Below are 25027 nucleotides of genomic sequence, written 5' to 3' on the forward strand. Positions count from 1 at the left end.
GCCAGCCGCTCACTTCGTCCTTCCCGGGGGGCTGTAGCCCGGGTAGCCCGAGAAGTCGGAGGTGCTCGCTTGCCGGTCTGTCCTACCATTTTTGTCTGGGTGAGATTTCGAACAGCTTTTTGTTGCGTGGTCCCACGGATGGCGCCAAATCTGTTAGGCCTAAAATTGGTAACAGGTTATGGTAGGGCTGGGTGGTCCGAGCTAATGAGCCGCGACTGAATGGCTGGTTGAGTCCTGCGCTGCACAGAGTACAGACAAGAAGGAAAAGGGTCAGAGGACCAACCCGGAGTGATACTCCGGACGGGCGCTTCGACACTCAAGTCAGTATGAGCAGGAGTGTAGAGCAATGTCAGAGCAAAAAGCTTAGAGTTTTGGTTCTCAGTTTTTCAGGACCCTCACCTTAGCACAAGTGAAGGCTATTTATAGTGATTCTGAGCCACCTGTCTAGGACAGGTGGTAGTTCTGAGCCAGGTGGTGGCCTCTGTATGGACCAGGTTTCATACCTAAGGAGGGCAGGTGGAGGTCCCTGATTGGTCCAGGTGTCACACCTAGTGGAGACAGGTGTTGGCTTTCCAACGGTCCTTGTGAGGGCCACGTGCCAGAAGCTAATTGGATGCTGAGTTCGGACCCCTCAGTGCTGAGTCCGGATTGCTGAGTCCGGATTCTGAGTCCGGATTCCCTCAGTGCTGAGTCCGGACCCTATCAGGTGGCATATGTTGGGTGGTAAGGCCAAATGACAAATAGACTGATTATTCATTACCATTATTGTTTAACGGTGAAAGTTGTATACTTTAGTAAATCCCATGCCCTAAGCAAAAGTGATCAATGAGGGCATGTTCACGATCATTCTCCTTAGTACTTCTTTCATTTTTTGCCCTCATGAGAATAAGAACGGATAAAAGAAATAAGAATATCTTGTTCGACAAAAACTGATGCGGGAGAATAGATTTTTGCCTGATATTTTGAAGCCATGGGATTTGAGTTGGGTGATTCTCATTCTCCTTTTTCCGATCGTTTCGCCTGCTCTTCAAAGCTTCCCATTTTCACACTTTTCTGAGCAGGTAAAGCGGGCAGAATAGAATGGATGTAGCCTTTGGATTAGGAATTTGAAGAATCGAGTCAGAGAAAGTAGGCTTGTTGAACGCCATTATTCATTTTTTCTCTCTTCATCTAAAAAAAGTGTAAAGGGGCTGCTGAGAATGGTTAAAGAATAGTAAATGTCATTTGCATTTGAGACAATTCATGGTTAATCATCTATCATTATGTTACCAACCGAATTGGTTCGCGAATTGATTTGATCTTATTAGATGGAAGATCAGCCTCTTGACCCACTTCAAGGGAAGGCTCGGTCCTCCTTGGTGCGCAAGACACACTTTTGGGAATAAATTTCTGCATGTTTTTTTCTAGTTTGTGAAAAATCAAATCTTGCACTCTTTCCAAAAGTCATTCACGATAGAATTTTCGCCGACAGCCTTGTCGAAATCGACGACGCTGATAATCATCGAAGCCTTTCTTCTACGCATTTTTCTCTTTTTCTTTTTTAACCCTTTCGACATTACTCCTACTGCACGAATTAAAATCTTTGCTCAGCTTCTTCAGACATGGAGGTTCCTCTAGCTTTAGGACGAATGCCGAAACCATTTGATTGTAACTGGCAATTGATGAAACTAGAAGCCTTTTGATCTCTCTTATATTCTCCTCCCAATGATCCCAATGATCCATTGTTCCTCCGAATGCCGCGGGATCGTGCCGCTATGATACCAATTGTTACGAACTCGAATCGGTTTGCAACATATTTGATCTTCTGAGAGGGAAGAAGAGCCTCTTGACCGACTTTGAGGCAAGAGTCGGTCCTCCATTGTGTGCAAGACACACTTTTGGGAATAAATTTCTGCCTGCTCTGTATTCATTGCAATCCCCTTAAGTACAAATAGGTAACGCACGATTCACTCTTAGAATTACTCAACTATTCATATCACAAACCATTATAGATAATTCCAAAAGACTCCTAAACATAAAGGACTCCTACCTACACATGTAGCTAGCTATGCAGGACATGCACGACACCAAAATATCTTTATTTTGATAAGTTCAAAGACTCTTATACAAAAGCATGTATATCCATGTATCATCAATTTTTTCCAGCGAAGGTGGGACCCATTTAGTCACGTAACACATTATGGAAAATTGATTGTGTAGGCGAACAATTCCAACCATCCAAAGACCTAAATCCATTTGTAATTGGGTAAATCCATGGTTAATCAAACGTCACCGCGTCGAAACATAGAATCAAGCCAAACCTATTCACCTTTGGTAATGAACTAAACCTATCTATAAATATAAATAAGCATTACAACAACTAACAACAGCCTACTTGCAGATAACTAAAAGAGATACTACTCTCGAAAGGATGTGTCTATCCTTAGCTAACATTACTGTCACATGTTGGCATCGATTGGATGCAAACATTTCCCCCCTGTTTGGTGGAAGCTTGTCCACAAGGCTGAAAATTCAGTAAAAGACTAAATGGCTGTTGAAAAGTGTCCCATTATTCAAGAACTTCCCTACCATTAGGATATGTTCCAGTAAGAATAAATACAAGAGGGTAAGCCATTTTGGGGTAAACCCTTTTGGAGAAATCTCCTTTCCTCACATCGATCCATCTTCGAACTAATTTCTGATTATCGAATGTGCAGACTAAACTAAGAGGGGTATTTTGATTTTCAATGTTCCAGTGACCACATGTTGTAGGGGTAAAGCCGTAAAGGTATAATTTTTTTTGAGCTATCCATTTTACACCAAGGCTCTGTTTCTTTCAATGTAAAATTGGCGTAAAACAAATTTTATGGCCAAGTACATCAGAAAGCTAGGATCATTTTCTCGAGAAGAAACAATCTATTAACAATGAGGACCCCTAAATGAATGGTTTAGAGCATTGAAGCCACTGCATGATCAAATCCTAAGCACAAGGCTAGCTGTAAAGAGGGTACATCAAGAAAGAGAGATGTGGAGAGAGGTGTGAAGAGTGAGAAAATGGTGGTGGAGAGAGAGAGAGAGAGGACATGAAAAGAGGAGACGCAGAGAGAGATGGAGAGAGAGAGGATCACAGCCATGCCGTCCAATCGATGTTGATCGCCGGCGACAGCCAAAAATTGGTTGCTACCAAAAAAGACATTTAATTTCAAAGAAATCATATTTTTCTGATTCCGATGGCATTCAACGAGGATCCAAGTACTTGCATGTGTGATTATGAGATTAACAACAATGACGTATTTAAAATACCCACCTTATGATGAAACTCCACTAGAATACATGAAAATTGCTAAACAAGTAAAGGAGCATCAAGGTAAAGGAGCATCAAGTCCCAACCCATAACGGAAGAAATTGAAATCTTAAACATCAACACTAAAACACAACTTAGTGAAATATTGGAAAAAAATTCATCTAATGTACATGAGGAATTGATAAAGGTACTAAAGGAGTTTAGAAATGTCTTACGAAGACATGTCTTGGCTGAGCGAGGAGATTGTTCAGCACAAGTTAACCTGTTTTGGGACGCAAAACCTAGAAAGCAAAAGCTCACGAAGGGCAAGTTCGGTTGACGTACTTATCATAGAATCCTGAAGGAATCCCTCCCTATTTTCCATCAAAGGTAATTGAATGGGTGCTTTCCATCAAAGGGCATTGAATGGGCGCTTTGTTGTGTTCCACGCTCCAGCATGGAATCTCCATCATTTCCGTTGAACTTCTAAAAAATCTGAACTGGCTTCCTTCGATATTCCTTCCTGCATGAGCGGATTTTAGCTTGAAAACATTCCGAAAATGACGAGCTTCTCTCCTCTCTCTCTATCTCTCTCTCTCTCTCTCTCTCTCTCTCTCTCTCTCTCTCTCCCTCTACATATGGCCTGTTGCCCGTTGCCCACCCTAGCTCACCCTAGGCCGTTGCTGCGCAGTACACAGCCCCGAAGAGATCCACCGCCCCTCTTTGGTTTATCCCTTTTCATTACAACATAACAAAAAAATAAAAAAAATAAAAATAATATATATATATATATATATATATATATATATATATATATAAATTTGTTCCCTATTCTTTTCTATTTTTTTCTATTTTTGCCATGTTGGTTCGTCGGGTTTTCCGAACCGACAAATGCAAACAAACTGAGCCGAAGGTGAGGCTTGAATGAACTCTAAAGATTAAGGAGGAAGTCACCAAATAATTAGATGTTGGTTTCCTCGCAAGACAATACCTAATTTAGGGAAAATCCTACACTCCTAGTGGGATTAAGACTTTAGGACAATTTAAGGCTTACGCGGAAAACTAAAAGAACACTTAACAACTTACCTAGGGCCGAATTAAAGCCTAATTAATCTATGGGCAAAAGCAATAATGAGACTTAAATAGCATACATAATTGTAAAGATTGCAATTAAGCATGAACTAAACCTTATACAAATCAATCAAAGCGATAATGATTTGTTAGATGAATTGATAATAGAAAGATTAGTCCAAAACTAAGCCTACGCATGCAACTAATTAAAAGAAGTAAAAGCTAATGCAAGTACCAATGAAAGTCAATAAGAGCTCAGCCTAGATAAAAATGGCTTGATTGACTAGGTAAGACAAAAGCCGGACTTGGGTGAGGACTCGGCCACGGTAAAATGGAGCCAACTCAGGTGAGTCGATGAATGACATGAAGTTTTCAAACATTGTCTAAAGGGATCACTTTGTGATTTATCTAAAGCCAAAAAAAAATAGAGGTCAGGAACTCAGGATTCCTGATCAATGGGAGTTTACAGGTCATCAGAAATCATAGGCTGCACTTCCCATTAGGGAAATCAGTGCAATGCATGTCAACCACCAATTGGAGTTGGTTGACTTAACTCCGCACAGATCAGCTGTCCTTTTCTGATAAAAGCATATCATTCTGGAAGACGTTGCAAAGATGAAATAACAGAATACATTAATAATCCATCCTCCAAAGCTGTGATTCCAAGTCACAAGTATGCTTGGTGTGGGATAAAATTAATAGAGAACAGAAACTTATTCTATCAGAAGAAAAACAATTACCCGATATTTGACATCGAACAAGAACCCAACATCTATAAAAGGCAGGCAATCTGGTTTCTCGGACCAAAACCATCCAACCATGTCTAATGCATGTGGAACCAAATAAACCCGTTTGCTATCTCGGGTTGCAAAATTACAGTTCGGTCATGTCATTCTAGGCCATTTCACAATTCACATTTTGTGGCCCCTCTTTTTCAGAGGAGAAGAGCCACTTACAGAATGAACTAAATGAATAAATTAAGGCCAGATATGAGGTAGCTCTTCTCTCCTGTAAAGAGGGGTTGCAACAGATGCTCTCATAATAATAATGATTCTTTTCTCTCTTAATGAAATAAATGGACTAATGCATAAAATCTTTTACCTTTGTATTCAGTAAAACACTGGTAAGACAACAGTGGCTCCCTTCATCTGCAAGAAGAGTACATTGGAAGCATTTAGAGCAAGGCACAAAAGCAACTCCAAAATATTAAGAATTAGTATCCATGGTGAAGAATTAATTGACATGGAGAAGGATGCTCCACTATTATAGAAAACTTTAGCTTGCCATTTTTTCATGTTTTCTGGTATTTTTTATAGGGAAATGATTTCAGCACTCCACTCTTTTCATAAGATGCGCGAAAGGATCTTATCGTTTAGTATTTAAAGGGCTTGTAAAAGCTTTTTGAGAACTGTGATAATCGTCTGACAGCCCTTTCAATACTATACGACAAGATGTGTCGCGCATCTTATACAAACATAGGAACGTTGATATCATTTCCTTTTTTATATACTATTAACATGTTTTTAGTTATTTAGTTGCATTTTTTTGGGTTTCTTAGAGTGACCGCGACTGCAGCTTCACTAGAGAGGGCTTGTAAAAGCTTTTTGAGAACTATGATATTCTTCTGACAACCCTTTAAATACTATATGACAAGATGTGTCGCTTATCTCATAAAAACATAGGAACGTTGATATCATTTCACTTTTTATATACTATTAACATGTTTCTATTTATTTAGTTGCATTTTTCTAGGTTTCTTAAAGTGACCGCGAGTGCAGCTTCACTAACAGCAAAAGGTACAGTGGGAGCTACAAATCGAAGGGTTAGGATTAACCTATGGAATCCTTTTTTGGGGCACGAAATATCTACAGTGGGGACAAACACTTGAATGGTTAGATCATCCATACATGTCTACTCTGCTTTACTTTTTGTTGCTAGTGCAGTTGCAAAGAGCACACAATATAAATAGTCACATTTTCTATATCTTAATGCTTTTATAAACTAAGATTCTTATAATCTTATATCTCTTAAACATGCTATTTAAAGTTTAAACACTAAATTTTATCAGAGTTCAATATTTAATGGCAGACTTGCAACAATTAAGTTCATGTTCTCTTAGAGGTTACGGTCCCAAGGAATGTCATATATTTAAGCCATGTAACAGGAATGATAATTTGTTAAGAAACTTTCGTGCTACAGACGTTTGGGCATGCACGTCAGACACATTGATGTGGTTTCAAAGGGAAAAAAGAGAGAAAAAAGCATTTGTTTCATCTCATTCTTGATTTTTAGGGTTAAATTGTACATAATTTATGTAATTTTGATGTACTTATATTACTAGGGCGAGCCTTGGCGCAACGGTAAGGTTGCTCCATTGTGACCTGGTGGTCACGGGTTCGAGTCACGGAAACAGCCTTTCTACAAAGCAGGGGTAAGACTGCGTACATATAGCCCTCCCTAGACCCCGCAATGGTAAGAGCCTCGTGCACTAGGCCGCCCTTTTTTATGTACTTATATTACTCAGCATACTGTTTTCCAGATTTGGCAGATATGTCAACTAAAATTTATGTAGTAATATATCTTTCAATATCATGATACAACTGCCCCCCTTTCCCCTATCTCTTACTTCCCTTGATCTTATGTTTTTCCCTTGATCTGGTTTCTCCACTTGTTTTCCTCTCTTACATTGGTTGTGATCAGCCCGTCATTCCCTCACTCTAGCTTTCGCTCTTTCTCTTTTTGAACACAAGAAGCCTGATACACCATAGCCCACCCCCAAAACCCTTTGAACCTTCCCCTTTCTTTCTTTCTACATAGTTAAACCTTTCCCTTCAGTTTAATACTCTTATTTAACCTAATCATCCCTACCCTTGTCAATCATAAAATCCTACTATTATCATAACCCATTTTTTTTCATACCTAGATTTGATATTAATGGTTTTAAATTTCCCTGAAATTTCTCCGAAATGACCGAAATGTTTCCATTTCCATCCCTACCAAAACGAAATCTACATGATTCCCTTTTACATCATTATTTCCTCGAAATTTTGACAGAAATTCGTCTGAAATTTCCAAAATTCAACCAAAAAAAAACTCTTGCAAATTCGACCGAAATGGTCGGAACGACAAAAAAATAAAATGGAAAGATATTATTTGCATTTCATTTCATCTATTAGTGTAGAGAATGATATTTGGTAGGCAACATCATTGAATTGCACATCAAAGTAACTACATCTTATGCATGGAATGTCAGATCGACATGGGACCAATAATACCTCGTAACTCTATGTGGTAGTGGCATACAGTTAGGGTCTCTAGAAGGGAGACTGGTCATGTACTTTATTATACTTCATTACAACGTACTTCGTTATTGATTGTGTCTATTCTAGCATCTCCCAAAGTTTCATCTTAAAATTTCATCATTTGCACATTTTTTTAAAGATTTAAAAATTTCATCATTTTCATATGTTTCCATACGTTTATGTGATTTCCACCAAAATTTCCACCGAAACCGAAATGTTTCCATTTCCATGTCGACCGAAACCGAGCTGAAACCGAAATTTAAAACCTTGATAAAGTTTGAGACGTAGTTGGGTATCTATTTTAGGATAGATTTTTATAATAGAATTAATTGAGATCTAAATTTGTTATTCATTAGTTAGCTCATTTATTTTGGGGGATTATTGTATGGAGCTTGGATGGATTAATTTCATTTGACGGTTGAACTCTAAAGCCCAGAATTTCCTTGAAAACCCTCGTTGAGTTTGAATATTTATGCTAATTTGGGAATGGATGTTTCTGTTTTAATGAACCAGAACCTATGACTGTGGACCCAGATTTATGTGTCGAGTGACGATGTGTCAAACCCTAAAAATCTAGAAGCGGGGGCACACTCGTATGGGTACTTACATATAAAATTATTGACTGCTAATAATAATTTGTAACAATACAAATATGTCATTCATTTAACAAACTAATAAATCTTAAGATTAAGCAACTATACGTCTCAAAGAAAGATGAGATTATCAAATTACAGTGCACTTATCAATATCATTAGCTATCTTCAGTATCCAATATACATCGACAAAGAGAGACCAACATGATACAATGAATATAACATTAGAAGAGTGTTTGCTTAGTGTTTTAGATTTAGGGGAGGGAGATAAGAGCAAATATTAATGATAAAAGAGGAGGTAGAAAAAATATTCGGTCATAAATAATATTTCACTTGACATGGTACAATAACATCTCGATGCGCCCACATTAAGTCTGAAAGTTAGAAGTACATTTACAAGTGTCGAAAGGAGTGTCAATATGTGTCGACACACGACGACATGCATGTCTTTTGAAAATTCAACTGTCAGCTAAATAATTGGTTAGAACTCATATTGTGCTCCTAAATTACCAGAAAGTAACTTGCAAAACCCGAGTACCAGGAAGTCAAATGAATTAATGATAGGCTTGGTAGGGCCAAAACTGGATAAATTCAGGTGAGTCAATTATAGACTCAGCAAAGTCTTTAACATTAGTGTAACGGTTTATCACAGACATGGGTTATACAAGATGATTAAACATACCAGATCATCAATTTATCATCAATTTTTTCAGAAGGATGACATGTAAAAACTTTGCAGTTGAAAAGAAACAAAATATCAAAATTATTAGATGAACCGAATTGTACCAGTCGTCTCCCACTTATCAAACTTCACTAGCCATGTATCTAAACCAATCTGTGCAGAAGAAAGTCTATTGAAATACAAGGTGACAACCCAAGAGGGGGGGGGTGTGAATTGGCTACTTTAAAATTTGGGGCTTAACTAATTGGACTACTAAAATCAATTTACTAATTAAGCCTTAACATGTTTAACCCTTGATCAATTAATAAAGATATTAAGAGTTAGGGTTTGGATGTTACTTTAAGCATGCATTCACTAACCCTTGTTTAATTAAAACATAGATACATGTTGGGTTAGAGATTACCAATTACCACAATGTGCAAATGAGAAGGAGAAGAAGAAAGCATCCACAAGGCACATGATTTATAGTGGTTCGGTCACAACTTGACCTACTCCACTCTTCCAAGTTTTCCTCCTTGGGATTCTTCACTAACCACTAAGATTCTTCAAAGGGAGAATCTCAAAGCCTTATACCAACTCCTTCTTCAAAGGGATCACACCCTTCTCTGCACGAAGCCTTTCCGAGGACACCTTCCTCGTACACTTGATTTACCTTTCTTTCCGGGCCAAATCGGAGACCCTCAAACATAGAATGAAGCAATAAAAAGAATGAAACTCTCAATGCCTCTTGATAGGCGGATTACAAAGTTGTAAGCTCACAAACTCTCCAAAATATATACAAATGTAAAGTCTATGGAGATCCTCTTGATAGAATGTAAAAATCAAGTTCAAAGAGGTTTAACCTTTCATATAAAAGTTTAAGTTCAAGAAGATGGGATTTGATCTTGCAAAAGGTTGTTGTAGAAAGATTTTGATAGTGTATATATAGCCCACAAGGAAATATGACCGTTTGGGGTAAAACTGTAATTTATAGGGTTGAAAAAGTCAGCCTGCGAAAGCCCCAACGGATCTATTTCCCAGTCACGGCGGTCGACCGAGGCACGGCGGTTGCCCGCCCTTATCGGGCTCTTCTTTTGAAATTCAAAATTCATACTGGAGCGGTCGACTGGCCCAATGGCGGTCGCCCGGCGAGGGCTTACTGTTTGAATTAAATTTTCGCTCAAAACACTATTGTAGTCGACCGGACCCATGGAGGTCGACCGCACACCATACTGGATTGTTTCTGTTTGAAACAGAAACGTATCCGCGGTCGCCCGGCTTTCCCCGGTCGACCGGCCCGAGAGAATTCAAGATGGCCTGGATTTCCAGGTTCCATCCCGCGGTCACTCGGCCTAGCCCGGTCGACCGGCCCTGAGTAAAATTCCATTTTAACTTTAAAATACAGGGGCTTTTGGGTTATGGTCTTAAGGCTTTAGTCCAAGGTTTTCAAACACATTTTTGGGTGTGTTGATGGTTTTCAAAGATGTAAAATGTTAAGTGTAAAATCCATTTTGAAAACCTTTTGAAATAGCATTTTATATAAAATCAAGAGGACTCCAAATACATTCTAAAAATAAGAACCTTGAGTCTTGTTGGAGTGTCTTGGCTCCTTTGCACTTTCTTGGATTTCTTCGGCTTGAGTGAACATCTTGACCTTGTCTTGGCTCTTGTGATATCCTCTAATCTTCACTGCATGTTGTAAGGTGAATGAGGTGTCACCAATGACTTGCTCAACTCCAAGCTTCTTCTTGACACTTGCTTAGGAACTTGTGGGATCTTCATGATGAGCTTCTTTACTTGAGCATCTTCAAATGAGGATGACTCCAATGTAGGTGCAAGCTCTTGGTTTCTTTGATCCTTGATCCACAAGTCATGTGTTGTGTTGAGTTGTGTAATGACGATATAGCCTATCAAATTCTTGTGTAGAGTACAACATCTCAAAGTAACACATTAGTCTGACAATGCTAATCAATTTGTGTTTGCTAGCATCAAAACAAGAAGGTAAGGTGAATGATTGAACCCATGTGCACCCTTGGGCTTACATTCTTCCCCTTTTTTATGATGGCAAACAAATTGATTAGGGAGGTAAGAGATATCAAGATAATGGATATTTAAACATGAATATGATATACACAATAGAGCATAGCTCCCCCTCACTATATGCACAAATATAATTAATATCTGTAAAACATATGGTGCCTATACAATTGGACTAACTAATCAATTCCTAAAATTCTCCCCCTTTTGGCAACAACAAAAAGGTAGGAATCAGCAAGTGAAAGTGCATGTGGGGTGTCAAGATGAATAATAGCTTTGCTAAGCTATGTGCCTTGTATATGATAATACATTGAAGCTCTAAAAGGATGCTTATCAAAGAAAAAACAAAAGTGAATTGCATGATAAGCCAATTTTTTTTTGATCAAATGATTTGGAAGTTAAGCACAGTAATAGGGGCAGTAAACCATGTGAGCAAATCACATTGATCTATATAATCATGAATATATAACCATTGAGTACTCCCCCTATGAATTTGTCAGAGGCCTTAGGTGAAACCTGTGTTGGAGGACACAACAAGGTACAATGATGCAAGGTGAATGATTTGAAACACTTGGGCTTTATTTATATCTTTTGAATGTAGATAAGTATCTATCTGAACAAAGATATGCTCATATCTATGACTTAATCATTTAAGTTCACAAGTTGCATTTTGATGGGGATTTCTTATTATAGGGTAGAGAAGTCTCTTCCTGAGCATGAACATGCTCAAAACCATAACATAACTTTTGAGTTTAAGTTTGTTTGACCCGAAATGATTTATATTTATAAGAGACAAGCTCCCCCCCTGATTATGTGCCATTAATCTAAATCTATTTGACTCTAGCACATAAGCCCATGATTTTAATCACCTTACTCATTTCAATTTTTGCTCCATTCAAATGAGAGAAATACTTTGAATGGATGATTATTAGACATAGGATTATAAAGTTGAAACAAATACGGTCTAATAAACACATGGATACCAAAATAATAAACAATCACAGGAGAACATATCCATGGGAACCAAAAGAACTCATGTATATATATAAAGATGAGACATGAATAGATCCCATATACATGAATGAATGATGGAAGAGACACACCCTCTTCTCATCATGAGTCATAAATAAAAATAAAAAGAACAGGCCCCTTGCTGGGCAGATATTCTATTACATCCATAATCATGCCTCACAAGGCATATCCATCAATATATCATAAAGCCCATACTGGGCATCCAACCATAATACCCACAAGCCTATCTAAGGCAACATCCACATAGTCATATGAGCCCATACTAGGCATGTACAAACTAAAATAAAAGCCCACATCGAGCATAATCATCATCCATGAAGAAAATAAAACATAATCCAAAAGCCCAAACTGGGCGAGAAGAAGGAATAAAAAATATGATCAAGCAGCTAAAAGATGTGATCAACTGCAGCTGCTGCCGAGAAGGTACTGGTCATCTGTCAATCCTGAGGAGGAGGATGAGGTGGATGATGCTCACGGGGTGGAGACCGAGAGGTGTAGTATCTGGTGGACTGACTCCTCTGATAAGTCTGCATCATCTCCCTATGCTGTCTCGCCATAAGCTGCATAAGACTCTCATGATCAGAGGCTCGCTGGCTCTCTGTAGTCGTAAAGGTAGTAGATAGGGTATCAAACCCAGTCGTGAGAGTCTCCAGTCTAGTCGAGATGGTATCTAATCCAGACCTCAAGGATGAGATATCTCTGGCGAAATCCTCATATAAGCCACCGGTAGGAGCCTGATGCTGTGATCTCTCATGTGCTCTCCTCTGCTGCTGTACCTGGGCACTCGTTCGGCTTCATCTACCGCATCATTAATCTCGTCTCTTGAAACTGCACTAGGATCTTCTTGACCAGCAGGTGTAGGGATCTTCATAAGCGTAATGGTGGTTTGGTTGAGCATTGGATCAGGGTTTTTGTAGGGCTCATTTGATATATCAATTTTCCAATATCTTACCAGCTTAGTAATGAGCATCCCAAAAGGTAGTCCTCCGTGTCCTCTCTTAATCGCCTCATCCATATACCCAAAAATAATATATCCTAAATTCAGTTTAATCTTCTGCATAATGCAGTGGATCACTAAGGCTTCTAAGGTTCTATAAACCTCTGTAATGTCGAAATGATTGTTAATCTCATTCTTATTCCAGAAGAAAATTCTTTGACCATCATTGTGTACCTCAATGATTCTACAAAAAATCAGGTAAACTTAGCCCAACAGCCTTTTTGAGATATGTGTTCATCACAACCCTGTTTTGTGAAATCTCAAGATTAGAATAGAAATATTTGATTAATTCGGGATAGATTATAGCATTATATTCAAGAAAGAATTCCCAACCTTGATAAGCGAAGAGTGGCCTGAGTTGGAATTTTTCGAAGTCTCTAAACATCACCCTTTTTCCAGAAATGAGAACACGCTTTGAATATTCTTCATAGCGGTCCATTGCTCTTTTGTTGAAGAAGCCCTCGGTGGGAAACACTTGTTCTTTGGGTTCGGTTCTCACGCGCTTGCCCTTACTTGTGGTGGTTTTCCTTGATGTTGACATTTTAAGGAGCTAGGGTTTTGAGAGGGATGAGAAAAACACAAGAAAAATGAGAGAAAAAATAAAAAAAAAGAGGGATGACGAACAATGAATGAAGAAGATGAAATATGTGTGGATTAGAGAGAGGTATGATGAGAGACAACCAAGAGAAGAAGGAATGGAGTGAAAAAATAAAAGGAAAGACGAAATGAAAAGGAAAAATGAAAGAATGGGGAATGAGAAATGGAAGAAGGGAAGTGGATCAAACCTCAATAGAATCCCTTGATCTTGATGATCTTCAATCGAAAAATAGCTTGGGAACAAGGGGGAAGAAAACCCTAGGAGAAGACAAGAAATGGCGGGAGTAAAAAATGAAACGGCGGAAGCCCTTTAAAAGCAGTTTTCGATCGTCGAGGTCGACCGGGCTATCGCGGTCGCCCGCCGTGACGCTACTGTCCGTTTTTATTTTTCACTCGCGACCGTTCGCGGTCAACCTGGTTTACGCGGTTGACCTGGTTCACGCGGTCGTTCGCCTCGACGCTACTGTCAATTTTTCATTTTTGTCCAGATTGCCTTCTGCGGTCGCCCTCTTATGCTCGGTCGACCGCCACACCCCTATTTTCCATTTCTTGATATTTTTCAAGGGATTTTGTGGATAAATCGATTTTCTCCTATTTTTCTCGCATTCATGGGATTTTAATGAACATGTAAACTCGATCCCTAGGCTATGTGAGGACTCCTAAAAATTTATTTATATTTTTCTATCATTTAAGCTCAAATGGATGAATGGACATATGTTTTCCATGAAGTCATTTTTGGATGCACTAGAAGAATTTTGCTAGATACACAATATGAAACATGTTGGTCTATATTTAGCAATGTTTGACATGTTAGCTCTTCTAGTTGTGGATGCTAAGTGCATATATGTGTGTTTTTGCACTTATATGGATTTTTTAAAAAGATTTTTAATAAAGTACAAGCATAGTCTAGAAGTGTATTTTCTTGTTTTCTATATAGACTATGAGATATATGACATGATCATGAAGCTCAATAAGCAAAGATACATTCTATTAAATACATGACTAATGATATGTATCTATACTTGATTATAAAATGTATGTCATTTAAGCACGAATGATCTAGATACAATGAATGCAACATTGAAATAGTATCTAGAAAGAATTCATATGATATAACAATGGAAGCACAACCCCATATTAATAATTTTAAATAATGAGTTGAGAGGGGAATTTTGGAACCCAAATCCATTTGGTTCTAATCAAATTTGTGTGTGGGAGTGTATCTTTTCTTATCCACACAAACTTGCTTGATTTCACAAATCTAAGCCTACATCTAGATTTGTGATGCCCTAATTTACCACAATATGAACATGAATAAGTGTGGGTAGATGAAGAGCAGCTAGAAACACAAAGAATACATATGATGACAAACATGTTTGTCATTTTCTTCTTGTATTCTTCTTTATTAACTAATTTTATCTCATTCATTTGACTTTCAAAGCAATTTGTTTGTTGAGAAAAATTAGCTTTTAGTTTTTCTTCATTCTCACAAACAAGTTTATATTCTTCATTTAAATTCTTATTTGTGGTTTCAAGGCTTTCTTTTTCTTTTCCAAGAATATTACATTGTTTAATTAAGTCATCATTCTTGTTTATCAAGATTTTGCTCAAATGACTTAATTTTTCATTTCTTTTCAAACAATCATTAACTTCCGATTTCAATTTTTTAATTTATTTTTCTAAATCGGAAATTGAATGTTTGAAAGAATTTTTCTTTGTAAAAGATTTTTGTTGATTATCTTTTTGTTCAAAAATAGTATTTTTATTATTTAAAAAGAGACTTTCATTTTTCTCATAAAAAAAATTTCAAGATTAGTCCAAATATCTTTTGCATTGGAACATGATAATTTTCTCAAGAGCATTAGGACATAGTCCGCAACATATTATAATAATAGCTTTTGAATTTAATGAAGATAATTTTGTATTATTTTTAGTGCAATTCCTTGGAATAGAAATCCCCTTTCAATGACATCTAAGATGTCAAAGTCTATGGATTTGAGATAGACAAGCATTCTAATTTTTCAACCTCTAAAATTTGTTCCATAAAAAAATGGAAGAATTATAGCGGATTGGCCTAGCTCAAAATTCATTGAATTGTCACGGATCTTTATCTCTTGTAGATTTTGAATTTAAAAATCTCTTTAAGAGAGTATGCTCTGATACCAAGTGAAATACAAGGTGACAACCCAAGAGGGGGTGTAAATTGGCTACTTAAAAATTTGGAGCTTAACTAATTGGATTACTAAAATTAATTTACCAATTAAGCCTTAACATGTTTAACCCTTGATCAATTAATAAAGATATTAAGAGTTAGGGTTTGGATGTTACTTTAAGCATGCATTCACTAACCCTTGTTTAATTAAAACATAGATACATGTTGGGTTAGAGATTACCAATTACCACAATGTGCAAATGAGAAGGAGAAGAAGAAAGAATCCACAAGGCACATAATTTATAGTGGTTCGGTCACAACTTGACCTACTCTACTCTTCCAAGTTTTCCTCATTGGGATTCTTCACTAACCACTAAGATTCTTCAAAGGGCGAATCTTAAAGCCTTACACTAACTCCTTCAAAGGGATCACACCCTTCTCTGCACGAAGCCTTTCCGAGTACACATTCCTTGTACACTTGATTTACCTTTCTTTCCGGGCCAAATCGGAGACCCTCAAACATAGAATGAAGAAATAAAAAGAATGAAACTCTCAATGCCTCTTGATAGGTGGATTACAAAGTTGTAAGCTCACAAACTCTCCAAAATATATACAAATGTAAAGCCTATGAAGATCCTCTTGATAGAATGTAAAAATCAAGTTCAAAGAGGTTTAATCTTTCATATAAAAGTTTAAGTTCAAGAAGATGAGATTTGATCTTGCAAAAGGTTATTGTAGAAAGGTTTTGATACTGTATATATAGCCCACAAGGAAATATGACCGTTTGGAGGTAGAACTGTAATTTATAGGGTTGAAAAAGTCAACCTGCGAAAGCCCCAACGGATCTATTTCCTAGTCGCGGCGGTCGACCGAGGCACGGCGGTAGCCCGCCCTTATCGGGCTCTTCTTTTGAAATTCAAAATTCATACCGGTGCGGTCGACCGGCGAGGGCTTATTGTTTGAATTAAATTTTGGCTCAAAACACTATCGCGGTCGACCGGACCCATGGAGGTTGACCGCCCAAACCATACTGGATTGTTTCTGTTTGAAACAAAAACGTATACGCGGTCGCTCGGCTTTCCCCGGTTGACCGGCCCAATAGAATTTGAGATGGCCTGGATTTCCAGGTTCCATCCCGCGGTCGCCCGGCCGCCTTGAGTAAAATTCCATTTTAACTTTAAAAACCTGGGGCTTTTGGGCTATGGTCTTTGGGCTTTAGTCCAAGGTTTTCAAACACATTTTTGGGTGTTGATGGTTTTCAAAGATGTAAAATGTTAAGTGTAAAAACTATTTTGAAAACCTTTTGAAAGAGCATTTTATATAAAATTAAGAGGACTCCAAATATATTCTAAAAATAAAAACCTTGAGTCTTCTTGGAATGTCTTGGCTTCTTTGCACTTTCTTGGACTTCTTCGGCTTGAGTGAACATCTTGACCTTGTCTTGGCTCTTGTGACATCCTCCAATCTTCACTGCATGTTGTGAGGTGTCACCAATGACTTGCTCAACTCCAAGCTTCTTCTTGACACTTGCTTAGGAACTTGTGGGATCTTCATGATGAACTTCTTTACTTGAGCATCTTAAAATGAGGATGTCTCCAATGTAGGTGCAAGCTCTTAGTTTCTTTGATCCTTGATCCACAAGTCATGTGTTGTGTTAAGTTGTGTAATGACGATATAGCTTATCAAATTCCTGTGTAGTGCACAACATCTCAAAGCAACACATTAGTCTGACAATGCTAATCAATTTGTGTTTGCTAGCATCAAAATAAGAAGGTAAGGGGAATGATTGAACCCATGTGCACCCTTGGGCTTAGATCAATCCACCCACACCCGGAATTGTTTTCCTTGTTTATCACCATAGATTGAACCCAACGCATTTATGCATTCATTAAGAGATCGTTCAACTCCTGAGGGATGGACAATTATTCCAGTTGGGCACTGTCAATCACATTGCAAGCAATTAGAAGTCTATAAGTAGCTGCAATAGAACCAAATAGCAATAGCAAAAAGTCAATGTCAACCACATCTGAAAAGGTTGATAAGAGCACTCAAAAAGCTCTGCATGCCAATTTGAGTCAATCAAGGCTTTCTTTAACTCAACGGAAAACTCAGTTTTTTTAGAACTCAAGTCCTTGGAAGGGGAAAAAAAACTCAACGACTCTAGAAAACTCATCAATTGAGTACTCAGAACTTAAAAAACCAGACTAAAGATAGGATTCTATAAACCCAAACAACTAGAGTTGGTACTCTACATAGCTTTGAGTAAGTCTAAAATTCATGTCCTCATCTATGTCACAAATATCATTTTGATAAAACGACAAAATCTAGAGATTTTAAAAATATAGCTATATTTAAATTTTTATCATTAAATAGCACGATATTATCTTGATATTTTCACGATATTTTTATTTTAAATTTTTTTCTTAAATTTTATATATTTATATATTTTTAAATAATTTTATTTTAATCATTTTTTCCGGTATAAACCCGAAAAAAAAAAAATACATCCCGAGATTTTTCCTTGCCGAGAAATTACTGAGAATGATATTTGTGTTATAGGTCCTCATCAAGTCTGAGTCAAGTAACCCACAAATGATGATTTCATAGTTAGCATCCCTTCTATCCTAACCCAAGTCAAACGAATTTAAATTTAAAGCAAAAAGTCGAAAGACATACATAATTTTTTTTCAAATTCTGGATATGCAGCTCAGAGTTTGCAATTTCAGCAAGACGCCATCTCTCGTACAACATGTAAACCTTCACTATTTCATGCCCAGGACTTAAGTTCTCTGGCTTGCATCTTGAGAAGTCTATAACATCTCTTGGGGATGTATTTGTACCTAGCCTAAAATGTCCAATAGCTTGTATAATACCAGCTGCACACTTCTCGGTTGCATGAATTATGTTAGGATTGTCTATGGCATTTTCTTCACGCCATTGTAGTAGTTCTTCCCGTGCATTGCTGACCTGGACATTGAGTAGATGAATGACATCAAGTTGCGTGTACGACAAAAACTTTATAATCCCAGCAGTGCAAAGATTTTATTTATGGAAAAGGGAATCTAAGAGTTTGCTTACCTATGCTAACTCCCCAAAAATACGGTACGGCCAACACCATAAGATGATCCAAACCGTCCATTTGATGGGCCACAACGTAATTAGGTATTGCCCAAAAATCATTTCCATAGGATGATCTCAACCCTCTGTTCTATCTATTTTTTATGACTACCCGTTTTGAGATTTTATATGATGTGTGGCCATGTAAATCAGTGTTTTTCGAAAAGTAAGGTACTGCCCATACCATAGGATGATTCAAACTGTCCATTTGGATGGCCACAACGTAATTAAGTTGTGCCCCAAAAATCATTTCCATAAGATGATCCCAACCCTCTGATCTATAGAAGTTTTCACAAAGTGCAGTCCCTCTATAGATCTCTATAGATTAGAGGGTTAGGATCATCCTATGGAAGTGAGTTTTGGGAAACCACCTACTTACAATGTGGCGATCCAAATGGACGGTTTAAATCATCCTATGGTGTTGACCGTACCGTATTTTTGGGGAGTTTGCATAGGTAAGCTCCCTATGCAAACTCTTAGATTCCCTTTTCCCTTCTATTTAACTAAATAAATTAAAAAGTGTCTTTGTAGCTACTGACCATGACACCATAAACTTCTGGAATGCTAAACAGTTCCGCGTCGTTGCCAGAATCACCACAAACAAGAGTATTTGTTGGTGGCTTTCCATTAGACTTGAACTTTTGCAGCAAATATGCAAGAGCCTGCCCTTTTCCAGCACCTTGTGGTAATATATCCAGATCCATTCCTCCACTGTAAATAATTTTGACGTCTAACTGATTGGCCAAGATACACCCCGCCCACCACACACACACCCACCACCCACACCCACACCCACACACAAAGAGAGAGAGAGAGAGAGAGAGAGAGAGAGAGAGAGAGAGAGAGAGAGAGAGGAGAAATGATATCTTTGTTTGCAAGTTAATAGAGGTTACCAAATAGCTGGTGAAATTGTTGAAGAGAATACGGTCTTAGCAATGCTTTACACAATTCTCAAAAAGAATATTTCAGTTTCATTATTAATTTTTTTCTTTTCTTTTTTAAGGTAAGCAAGACCATAGTTTTAAATTTCGGTACATTGAAACGGATTTTTATCATTTTCACCCTCATTTACAAAATTTACCGAAATTTAAAGATTTCCACCGAAATTGCTGAAATTTCCACCAAAATTTTATACATTTCGGTGAAAATTTTAGAAAATACAAAATTTTTGTCAAGGTTTTATGTGATTTCGGCCGAAACTGGAATTTTTCAGTTTCGGTGGCGGCTGAAACAGACATTTAAAACCTTGAGCAGGGCCTTAATGTTATAAACTCAGCCATCAGTGTGAAGCAAAGGCTCAAGTTCATTTTTCTGTTATCCAAGCAATAATTATCCAGTCTATGTAATAATCTTACCAAAGAGCTTTCATCACTTCTTGGGCATGTTCCTTTTGTACATAACAGCTAACCTTGTGTGGCCGTTGCTCTGTCTCTGACTGCATCAAAGTAAATGAAATTCAAATTACGACTAAAATAGACACTAGCTTTGAAAATCGTCTAATAAGTTAATTATCCCATCTTTCATGCTCTTATTACAAAGATAATAAAAACTGACAGCAACAAGCCTTACCTGAAATTTTAGTTGGGGAAACTTGGCTGTTTCTTCAGTGACAATGTTTCTATCCCATTTCTGATTTAGAACACTTTCCCAACCATCATCCGGCACCATTGATTCGCCGTATGTTATCTTAGTTCCCACAGACATTATAGTTATAACAGGGGTTAACATTGGCTTCTCTTTCCTCAACTGTTTGTAAAGTGTATGTGACCTTCCAGTTGAGAAAACTAGCAGAGAGTCATGCCGGTAATTGGCTTCCCATAAGGCATTAAACCGAAGCAGTGATAGATTCTCGGGATCATGATGATCCACCTGAAAATAGAAAACAACTCAGTCTAAATATCACAGGGTGGATAAGCATGTGCAAAAATCAAAGCATCCAAAGCATCTTGGAGCCATTAAAACCAATGTAAGAAGGTTTGATGGAAAAACATGTACCAAAGAAGAGTGTAAAAGCTTTTGTTTGTGAGCCCAAATCTGACGTAGATCGGGCCCACATCATTACAGAGCTTTGAGGCAATGGGGCCCATTCCACTTCAACACAGATATATAACTTTATTTCAGGTTTGGAGGAAGAACATGAACCAAAGAAGAGTGGAAAAGCTTTTGATCTTGAGCCCAGTCTGACGTAGATGGGTCTCACTTCATTATGGAGGACATAGATGGAATGGGCCCACTCCATTCCCACAGCTATATATGACTTTATTTTTTCTACTGTTAGTATATTTTTGGGCAAATGATGAAAAAAATGCAAAGTTTATTCGAAAATCTTAATAAAGGGTAGTAATTTGGAAATTATAAAAAAGGGGTGTGAGGTGAGAGAAAAACCGTATGAAGACAAATATACCCTTAGTTTAGGTTTTAACCTTTTACACTGTTTTTATTTTATTACTTTCATTTTTAACCTTTTACACTGTTTTTTTTTTTTTTACCTTTGTCTTCTCCGACGAGAGTTCTCACCGCCGGTGGAGAAACGCCCTTTGTCACCGTCACGTCCGCGTGAATCTCGGTGACGCACCACCTACTCGCCGGAAAGCATCCCCTCTTGCCGGAAATCAGCTTCGTCCACTATTCAAAGGTAATTTTTAAACATTTCATCTAGGGCTTTGTTAATTTTGGGTTTTTTTCGTGATGGGTTGGATCTCACGTATCTGAAGCTGTTTTAAGTACCTCTTTGGTAATTTGTGAGAGGGATTTGCATGAGTATGTAGTTTTGAAGCATTTGAAATGCTTTGCAAGGTGTTTAATTTATATGGATTTAGAAATTTTTGGGTTTTAATGGGGTGGAACCATTAATTGTTAGAAACAAAATATTTTGATATAGGGTCTATAGGTTTTGAATGGTTGGGCTTTGATTTTGTGTTTGAAAGGGTTTGATTGAGGGCTTTAAATGGGAATAATGAGTAGAAAAATCAGAGGAGATCCAAATCCCACGGGAGGAGAGAAGAGTATGGGCATGGAATAGTCCTGACCAATTTCCAATCATGTCTTTTTATAAAGTCCCATCTCCTCTGGAGCAATCTATAACCTGGTGCCAAAGTGTGGCATGTCCGTATCCCTCAAAGAGGAGAAGCTTTTAGTTGGTGGGAGCAACAAATAACATGCTAACTTGCAATCATAACCAAAATAGGAAGATCCACCTGGGAAAGTGGTGAACTCTTGTACGAAGGCAGCATAGGTGATGAACCAGTTCTTCATTCACTGTTCAATCGTAAGAGTTGTTCAATTTAAGAGATTAGTTTTTTTTCTCAATCTTTCCGCATGAGATGATATATCATCAGTAGGATGGTTGAGAGGACCACTAACCGTATAACAAGGCGCATCTTTAGGAAACTATATCATATGCTAATATGTCATTTTGTTTAAAAACTTGAAAAGAGAATGGAAGATCGTATAGCGATAAAGGTAGATCCTTACTGGAGATGAAGATGTTAGTAATTCATGTGAGTTGGTAAGCATATTGAAGTAGTGTCATGTTGGTGAAAAATTCACTCCCAAAAAGCATTCAAAATATTGCGGCAGGATCCACCATAGAATCCCTGAAATTAGGGAACTGGTTAATGTGTTGAGTGTATTACATAAAACCGCAAAGGTGCCTTTCTTATATTGGCCTTAATATTCCTCTTTCCAGTATTTGAAACTAGAAAAAATGGGAAAAAAAAGACAAAAAGACATTTAACCAGTAAACATGATAAACTTGATGCAATGAAATGGACGGCGTAGTATCTAAGGAACAAGTGTTTCATGCGTGCCCCTTTCGCACTGTGGTGGTGCTTGTTCGTGTAAACTTACTGTGATACACCGGCCTTTCCATGCTTGTCATATGCTTCACGTTTTCCAGGGTCACTTAGAACTTGATAAGCCTCACCAAGTACCTTGACACATACAACAATATTGGAAAATTAAAAATACGCACCGATAATATAGAGGTCATGTAACGACTGAGAAGATTAGGCTTGAGGGGAAAATATCTAATATCCGAAGGAATATATAGCATAACAACTTGTGACTGTTCCAGCCTGTATGTGCCTACCTGAAAATTATGAGCTGCCTGGGGATCTCCAGGATTTTTGTCTGGGTGAACTGACCTTGCCTGCATTATAAGGACAAAATAGTTAATTAAGTAAAAGAAGTTGACATAACATAGCAAAGGCTTATTAGCAATAAATTATGAGAGTTAAATTTTTTATTAAAAGAAAGATAGTGATGGTTTAGGGAAAATGTCATTCATATATGTGTTGGCCCCAATAAACATGGATCGATTATATTGTGTTGAGGTCAAAAGAGAAAGGTAAGGGGGCTTGGAGATACACGGCCAAAGGGCACGTGTAGAGCTCCACCAAAAACAAAAAATGTAACACCAAAATAAGAACTCTTTAAATGGATCAAAACAACTTACAAAAGATTTCTACACTTGTTCTCCCTTAAGCCTTCACCCTTGAAGCTTCTCTCTTAACTTTCCCTTGAAGTTCTTAAGCTTGCAATCTCTACAACACTACTCCATATTTGTAGACTCAAAAGACTCCTAAAAATAGTAAATACATTAAACCATAGTTGTAGTTCCCATGAGTCATCTAGGAAGTCTAAGCAACTATATAGGAAATCCACATTTGTCTCTATGATAAATTAGCTACACAAAAAGACTTACATTTTCCATGCATAACAAATAACCTAGAAGACTACATAGACTTTCCACAAAACCATACTAATATTAATTTTGATTTACTATTTCCAACAATATGTACAATGAAACCACATTTTTGGGTGAATTTGTTTACAGAAATAGCATGTCAAATCGGTGAGGGAACATGGACTGCTGATATGTGGAGGGGAATATATTCATTTCACAACATTCAGAAGGGAGTGCTAAAATAAGAGAAGTAGAAATCAAATGGAGATAGATAACCAACAGAATTAACAATACAGAGCAACACATAAGATCCTTAGATCCATCAAAAGTATTGAAAAGCTAGACAGGAACCTACCCACGTTAAGGAAGTTAGCAACTTAACATTGAATTGCATAAGTTGAAGGTTCTAAGCAGAAAGAGGTTGTTCTAGCAATTGCGAAGTGCAAATATTGAGAAGAAATTTCAGACTTGGATAAAAAAAGAAGTAAAAAAGAATTAGAATGATGGCAATATATTGCTGTGCACATTACGAAACAACTACTATTTAATGGCTAAGGCACGAAATGCATTTTCATTCCTTGATCATGCAGGTCTGATACCAAGTTATCTACCAAAATAAAGAAGTACCGGGGATGATGATTTCTGCTTATACCCATAATTTGCAAGAAAACAGTAAATCTCTATGCTCATGTTAGTGGTTGCATATTAGGGCAATAAACAAAGGAAGAAGAAAGAGGAAGATGGAGAAAAGAAGAGAGGATAGAATTGTGATAAGAGTACCTATATAACCCTCACTCACGTTGCGTATTTATATACTAAAATTGCGATGAACAATAATGCGCATACACTTATAAACATATTCTAACATCCCCCTCAAGCTAGGGAATATATATCATATAATCCTAGCCTAGCACAGATAGTATCCACACACCCCCGATTCAACGACTTGGTAAACAAGTCGGCTAACTGATCCTCTGACTTACACAAATGGTGTAGAAACATCTCCAGTTCTCCACCCATAACCTTCTATCACACAACATGACACTACTTCAATATGCTTAGTAACTGACATGGTAGACCGCGTTTCGAGCCCCCCACTCCCATCAGTTGGTGAAGTCGCGGGTTGCCTATTCACGGATTGGCGGTTTGAATCCTCCGCTCTATCTTGAAAAGGCTGTCATGTAAGGTGTTCGTAGTTGGAGTCTAGTGTGGAAAATCTTTGAAGGAAATCATTCATCAGTTGAAGCTGTAGAGTCAGTCCCCACTGTATTCTCATGGTGCTCTCCTTCAATTCTGTGACTGGCTCATCCAATTTCGTGAAGCGGGTTCCGTCCACCAGACCAGAACCGTTTAGCTTTGATACGAAATCTGTTACGTTCTTTTTGTTGGATTTTTCTATCCTCAAATATGGGTACTTCGAGGGAGCCAACCTGCAGGAAAGAGTATACTTTTTAGGAGAAGAAAGTTGTCTGCCTTTCATTCATGAGAAAAGAGTTTAAGTACAATACAATTCTCCAAA

General features: G+C 37.7%; 1 pseudogene; it reads right to left on the reverse strand.

Moving 5' to 3' along the window:
* Window positions 1–5105: 5105 nt before the first annotated feature.
* LOC143855450 (sucrose-phosphatase 1-like) lies at window positions 5106–22692 on the reverse strand (annotated as a pseudogene).
* Window positions 22693–25027: the final 2335 nt, after the last annotated feature.

This window comes from Tasmannia lanceolata, unplaced genomic scaffold, assembly GCF_043159265.1.
Source record: "Tasmannia lanceolata isolate RefF3 unplaced genomic scaffold, GAP_Taslan_0.1 ptg000021l, whole genome shotgun sequence".
In the NCBI taxonomy this organism is placed as follows: Eukaryota; Viridiplantae; Streptophyta; class Magnoliopsida; order Canellales; family Winteraceae; genus Tasmannia; species Tasmannia lanceolata.